Genomic DNA, 7,521 nt, shown 5'->3' on the forward strand with positions numbered 1-7,521 from the left:
GGGACCGGCCCCCGCCGGCGGGAGGGTCGGCTTAGGTCGGGCCCTCCCCTGCCCTTAGAGCCCTCCTCAGGGAGCCGAGCTGCTCGTCCTCCCCTCGGGGTAAAGAGGGATGAAGTCCCCCAAAGCCCTGCGGTGTACCCCTATCACGAAGGGGTTTCTCCCCTCACAGAAGCGCCAGCTGCTGGGGCTGTACCTAGAGGTGCCCTCATGGTTGTCCCTGTCCTGTTGGGTATGGGGAACGCAGGGCAGTCAGCCACACTGGATGTCCAAACTCCCTCTTTACTCAGACTGAGTTAAAATGAACACGCTTGTACTGTCCGAAGCAAGGTGAGACAGTGCTAAGTGTTATCAGAGGATTGGGGTAAAGAAACGAGAGAGAGCTGAGCTGCCTGCCAATGACCCGCCAGAGATGGGGATCCCCATCTTCCTCCACACAGCCAGTCTGCCACAAAGGCATTTCCGAAGGCTTGATGAGGAACTGCATCTTCCTGTGCTCCCCATGGCTCAGCCTGAGTCACGCTGCCTTTTCTAGGCACTTTCTTTAGCATTTAGATCCCCTTCAGATCAACTCTCCCCTTCATATACATGCTCATTTAGAGCTTGCCTAAATTTATCCTTCCTGCCTCCGTATAGTCTTTTTTCCCTCAACTCTTTTGCTCATCACTTTATCTATGCATGTGGAGATGTAAGTATCTTATCAGTAGGACCAACTTCAGCATCTAACTAGTCCACTTTGTGGAAAGTGTTCTCCTAAATCCTATGGAAGTACTTGTTGTAAAGGCAGTTCAGATGTGTTAAATCTGCAGTCCTGTAAAATTCAGTAGGGAAATGGTCTGGACATGAAAACAACTGAGTTGAAGTCTAGACTGGCCTTTGAAGAGCATGCGAGAATAACACAGATCCATGTAAGTCCTTGGGACAGTAAAAACACAGTTTAATTTTTGGCGCTTACAACATGACAGAATATCCTGTTTAGGTCTGCCCAAGCTAAAAAACTGAGAAACTTTACCTCCTAAAGAGGCTGACTGCAGAAGACATGATTACATGCTCCGAGAAATTAAAGAAAACTGTCCGAAATATACCAAACCACTGTGCGACAAATTACTATCAAAATAAGCTGACATCATTTAACACTGGACCCACATAGTGCAATAACAATTACTTCACCAACAGAGACACATCTGAGAAATGATGGTTTCACAGCACCTGTTTCTCAACATCACCCATCAGGAAGTCATGGAGCAATACTCGACCTCGAATGGCTGCCCCTCTCCTTTCCAAATGCTTACAATTATGCTCAGAAATATCGGTAGCATTGTGGTCTGTAGAGAATTGGAGGAAATGTTTCTCTACATGTGTCTCAAAGAACTTTTCTGAAAAGAAAAGGAAGGTATGCTAGCCACCATCCCTTGCATAATAACTTTGAAAATAATCTTACATACTCAGCTAGACAGCCCACAGTAGATGAATTTTACCTTGGTTTACAGTAACATTTTACTTTCAGGAGAGGAATAATAGTGAAATATGTTTTTAGAAAGATGCAACTTTTATTTTTCTCTAAAGATTATAGATAGTTTTTTAAGATCCAGTTGCCAAGTAGTTATTAAACAATTGATAGAGGAGAAATTAGAATAATATCTAATTATCTATTGATACTATTTCAACAGATGATTTTTTAGTCTTTCATATGAGAGAGCCTCTAGAAAAGCCTCTGCTCTTTTCACCTTGGAGTTCAAAACTCTTCCTAATGAGGAAGGAAAAATCTGTGAATTGTCATCTTTTACCACCTTAAGACTTTTACTTGCTCTTCTAGATTCTTACAGAAGGAAATTTAAGAAGACTTTTGCTGAAGAGCTACGAGGATCTGCATATATCCTCCTTAAACATGTTATTATATATGAAAGCTTCTTTCTCCACAAACACTTCTCCTGGATCAGTGCCTCATAAGCTATCTTCTTACTGGCACTGTCTGTATTATCATCACTAACTATGCTACACCAAGAAAATATTATGGTTAACCTGTATAAGTGATACCAGCCTTTTAACTATCACATGAATTCAGGCTGAGAGAACTGGGCCTGTTTAGCCTGGAAAAGAGAAGACTGATGGGACACCTCATCAATGTGTGTAAATATCTGAGGGGAGTGTGTCAAGAGGATGGATCCAGTCTCTTTTCAGTTGTACCCAGCAATAGAAAGACAGGCAATGGGCACAAACTGAACCATAGGAGGTTCTGGCTCAATATGAGGGCGCACTTCTTTGCTGTGAGGATGACAGAGCACTGGGACAGGTTGCCCAGAGAGGTTGTAGAGTCTCCTTCTCTGGAGATATTCAAAACCTGCTTGAAAGCCATCCTGTGCAATGTACTCTAGGTGATCCTGCTCGGCAAGGGGTTGGACTAGACAGTCTTCAGAGGTCCCTTCCAACCTCAACCATTTTATGATTCTGGGATTAACCTCATCTTAACCTCATCTATTTTCTTCCTCATCCACAATGATTTCACCCTCAGCAAACTACAGATGCAAGTACAAGCAATCAGGTGCTTGTATCCAAGCACAAGGATATCAGGCTATTCATGAGTCACCTCAAGAAAAAGACTTTAAATAGCCATCGCACCAAAACAGCGTGGGTTCCTAGGATACACTAGGATACATAGATGACATCTGGGCTGAAAACTTGGATTCCCTCATTGATTTCTACCACAAGATCAGCAGCCAGAATGGTCCATCAAACTATCTCTGGAAAACTCTTACATCAGCATCAACTTTCTAGACACCATGGTCAACATAAAAAATAGCAACCTACAAACTACCATATGCAGAAAATCCACAGACCAACACACCTCCTTCCGCAAACCATCAGCTATCCAAAACACAGTAGAAAAACTGTGATATAGTACCAGCCCACAGACATCACCTCATTTGCTCTGAGGACAACATTCATAGCGTGCCCTCAGAAAGCTAGAGAGGATGTTCATCCTCTAGTGACACTGCTCTTGGACTGCATATTTGAAGAAGCCACCTAAACCTTGTAGAAGGTTACTACCATACAGAGAGGAAATCCCTCACTAGTTATCACATACCACAATGTGCAATACTGGAAAATATTAACAAGCTGCAACTTACGTTTGAAGAGAATCATACCTTGAAATGATTTTTCCTAGAACCACCCTTCCTTCCCTTCAAGCAGCACTCAGCACCATTATTGGAAGAAAATTTCTGGCAGACCAGCATACACTGGTTAGAACCGGATGACTCCGGAAAATCAGATCCAAATCTTGCCACAACCCGCATGATAAATGCCTGCTATGCTGGAACCACTAAAATCCATAGGTCCTGCACATGCACATCCTGAAAGTCATTGTGTGATGCATTCAGTGCTCTCTGGCAATTCTGTCAGTGAAACCAAACAACCGCAGTGTACTGCCCAATTAGTGACACCGGGTTACCAGCTGGGAACTGATCTTCCTAATACAACTGCTCTCTCTCTAACCTTGCAGGTCTGACCCTGCAAGATCAAAGGTGGGACAGAGAACTAAAGTTTTTAACTCTACCAGGCAGCAGATACCGTGTGACCTGGATCCAAGAAAGACCTGGAAATTTTTCTGCATCTCAAGTCTTGGTGATCTTTAATGGTAATTAAATCCTACCACTTCCTCTGATTATTTAGCTTCTGTCACCTCTTGAAATCTTAGCAGAGCCTGGATCATCACCCTCTGCTCACTCCTTCCTCTAAATGTCCAAATGATTAACACAATTAAGTGCAGTTCAGAGCAACCCACTACAAATACCCTCACATTCTCTGTTTCAAAGCCAACGAGTAGTTCATCCACCTGAAAGTGTGTATACTTAACTAACATCTGCTGTATCTGTTGGCGTAATAAAAGATATACTCTTACTAATTTTTTTTTTTTTTTGCTTTCTTTGCATTTTTAAGGACTAATGACATAAGGAATGGTTCCTGTGAACCAAGCCCTAGCTCTCTAATGTGAACTCTTGGCCCCTGCTATTGTCTGTAAAACACTTGTGTTGCAGGAGATTTGATCATAAATATAGTACCTCTTATGATAAGACTGCATAACTGCTAGGATTTCTTTATCATTTTGCTTTGAAGCAAAACAGGAAGTAAAGTGTTTACGTAAAAGGCTGTGCTGAAAGTAGGTTCTCATCACAGAGTTAAAAGTCTTGAAAAATCAAAATGTCAAAGAGCAGCAAGCCCTCAGGTTGAAGAAAAACATTGGAAACAACAACAACAACAAAAATCCTTGTTTTATTTTAGATTGTTCTCCTCCAAAATAAGTAGAATCACTAAAAATTTATTTCCCAACCTACACTTCCAATGAGGCAGCATTTATTAACTCAAGAGAGAGTCCACAGCTGAAATATTCCATGTCAGTAAATCAGTAAGTGCATCCCTCCAACTGCATAATTTTTTTAGCAGGCATTGTTAAACAGGTGCCATATTCTTTCACCAGCGAGATTTTATTCTGTGCAAAGAAGTTCATAACTTCCTTCTCTGCTATTACCAGTGGTTGGAATATTGCTGGCAAAATCCCTTATCAACAAAAAGTTGTTTCAGACATGGCATGAATGTTTCATTGAGATGTATCAGCTTTGAGCATGCTTTGGATGGTAAGGTTTCCAAGGAACAGGAAAGGCTTTGGGGGGGGATATAAGGGAAACATACTGAAAATATGATCTAATGACTGTGAATATGGACATTTGGATGCAGCTTTAAGTATTGGATTGAATATTTGGATGCAGGTTTAAGTATCTGGAGAGGTGTTTTCCCTGCATGTTAGGAGGAAGTGAAATTCTACAACCTCAGAAACTGTCATGAAATGAAGTTACCAATTTTATTTTCACTTCTCTACATCCTATACAGTGATGAGTATAAGTAAAGGTGTAAGTGTAAAAAGAAGGCTGGCAAAATAAGGCCAATAACACAGAATGCCTCGCTGAAAACTTGTGCTTGTATTTAAAATAGTCTTCTAGAAAAGGCTGGGAATCAGCAATTGATATAACAGGAAACAATTGTTATATCTGAAAACAGTGGAAAAACACATTAAAATGTCACTTAAATTTCCCAGTGAAGTGCTGTTTTGCTTCATTCTAGTCTAGTGGATTTGACAAGGTCATAACAATGAAGCTGATTTTGAAATCTCAACAGAAACAGTTAGTATATTAAAGTCTCCTATGATTGTGTAAAAATTCTTAAATTAATGTAGCAATGAAATAGCTTGTTTTCCCTGTTCAGGAAAAATCACATGAAATAAATTTAGAGGAACGCTCTTACATTGTTTTAGAAATGAAATCAGCAATAGGGTGTTGTGGAAAATACTGGGCAATAAGTAAGAGAATAGTTGACATCTGTCTACATTAGGTAAAAAAAAAAAAAAAAAAAAAAAAAAACACACACACACAATGATTGTCAGTAGTTGGAGTCCACAGAGAATGTTGAAAAGCTCAGAGAAATTGGTGAATATATTTTCAGTTCTTTCATGGGTTTTGGAGCAGATTCTCTGGTCTGCAGGCTCAAAGTCACTTTGCACAATTTGTTTCTGCATCATACAGGCTTAACACGTGGGATTATATCACCTCAAGTTCCTTTTTGCAGAAAAGGGACCTTTTGGATATTTCTCTAAGCCAAATACGCTGACACATTTCTGAATAGAGTCCTTTTGAGACACTTAGCTGTCATACCACATCTCTCTATAGAGCCAAAGTTCCAATTATCCTCAGTTAGAAAAGGTCCGTGGCTGAGTTACAGGCGATATGCAGAGCTGTGAGACTCCTGTGATGCTTCATGAGCTGGGTATGAGATGTGATGCCTCATGAAATGGAGTTACCAGACAGGTGGAAGTCCATCCTGGGGTTACAGCCCATCCCAGGAGCACATGCACTGGAGCACCGTGGTCAGAAGAGTTCGGTGTTGGACAAAGTCACCCTGGTTCAAACGATGAATTCTAAGCGTTCTGACTTTATTTTCCCAAATAAAACAAAACAAATAGATTAAAGCATTGCAGAAATAGTATTTTTAATTAAATCATGCTGCCAGAATTAGATAAGCTTTCTCTATCTCCTTCCACACAGCAGCCCTTCCTCCTCCATGACTGTGATGAAACACATGTGGCCCTAAGTTTTTATTAAGACCATCTGCCTAAACTTTATGATTCCGATTAACAATCCAGTTAGGAGCGGTATAACTTTTAACTTCTTGTGGCCATCTTCCGAGCAGCTACTATGCATCTACTGCTTCCAGCACTGCCCAGAAATGTTGGAATTGCTTCGATGCCAAGAAAAAAAAACCTGTTGCTGGTATTACTGTAATCAGTTAGCTTTAGTTAAGATACATGCAATTGAAAACAAGTTGTTTGTTGATAGCATTTATGCAGAAGGAGGCTTTTCTCGCACAGGAGGATAAGAGCAGCGGTACTGAGTCAGACGGAGATCCATCTAGCTCACAGTTGTCTGTGTGGGTGGCAGCTGCTGCAGAATAGGAGTTGCGATGTCCAGCTGTGGAAAGCAGTGTGGCTAGCCCAAGCCCTGCTCTTTGGAAACCAGACTACAGTTCCCTGGGGACCGTGCTTCACTGGGACAGCTTTGTTAATCGGATGGAGACTGGAGCTCCAGCCACTGTGCTGGAATTTCTGGGACCTAGACTCTTGAACTGGAACAGAAAAAAACAGAATCATGCCCTTAGCACCTGCAGTTCACCATCCATGGTGACAGGGAGGAGAATACTTGCATGCTTATTCAATATCCAGGCTCTCTTGCTGCCCAAGAAACCAATAGCCGCAAAATCAATAGTGAGTAAACCCAACTAGGAAAAGAGAATAATGTTCTGATTTCAGAAGTAACAGTGGCCAATAGTCTATGCCCAGGGAAAAAAAAAAAAAGAAAAAAAAAAAAAAGCACAGGGCAAGCATGTAATTATACTTCCCAGTACGTTCAAGCAACTTGTGGCTCAGAGCTGTCCTAAGCCAGTGGTGGTATTTTCTGTGTTTAAGGCTGTGCCTGAAGATGCCTGAGGATTATGATGGTGTGTGTACATGTGATGGAGCCTCGGTGGGAGCTGAGTCATGGATGGGGCACAGACGAGTGGATGTGAGACAAAAAGAAATGAAAAGACAAAAAACAGCAGTGATTACAACAGAGAATATGGGTCAGAAGCTGTCAGAGACCTAGCAGTGCTTGTGGCTCACAAGAGGGGACACCAAGTACCAGATGATGTAGCAAAGATCCCTTACAGACCATACTGAACAGGAAAGACCTGGAAACATTAAGGAGTGGCTAAAGACTCATGGGACCAGAGCAAGACTGAACCACTAGAGGTCAACACTGTAGGCAGGCTGCTTCTTAAAAAATAATGCACCATTGCCAGTATGAAGTACAAAGTGGGATCTGGAAGGAAGTTGATTGAAATAAATTAGTTGTCCACTCGATGTAGACAAACCTTGATCTTGCAAAAAAGGGATGGCATTCCTAGGGCACATGGGAGGAGGAAAGATGATCTCCTTCT

The sequence above is a fragment of the Aythya ferina genome (genome assembly GCF_964211825.1).
Source record: "Aythya ferina genome assembly, chromosome: 1".
Lineage (NCBI taxonomy): Eukaryota > Metazoa > Chordata > Aves > Anseriformes > Anatidae > Aythya > Aythya ferina.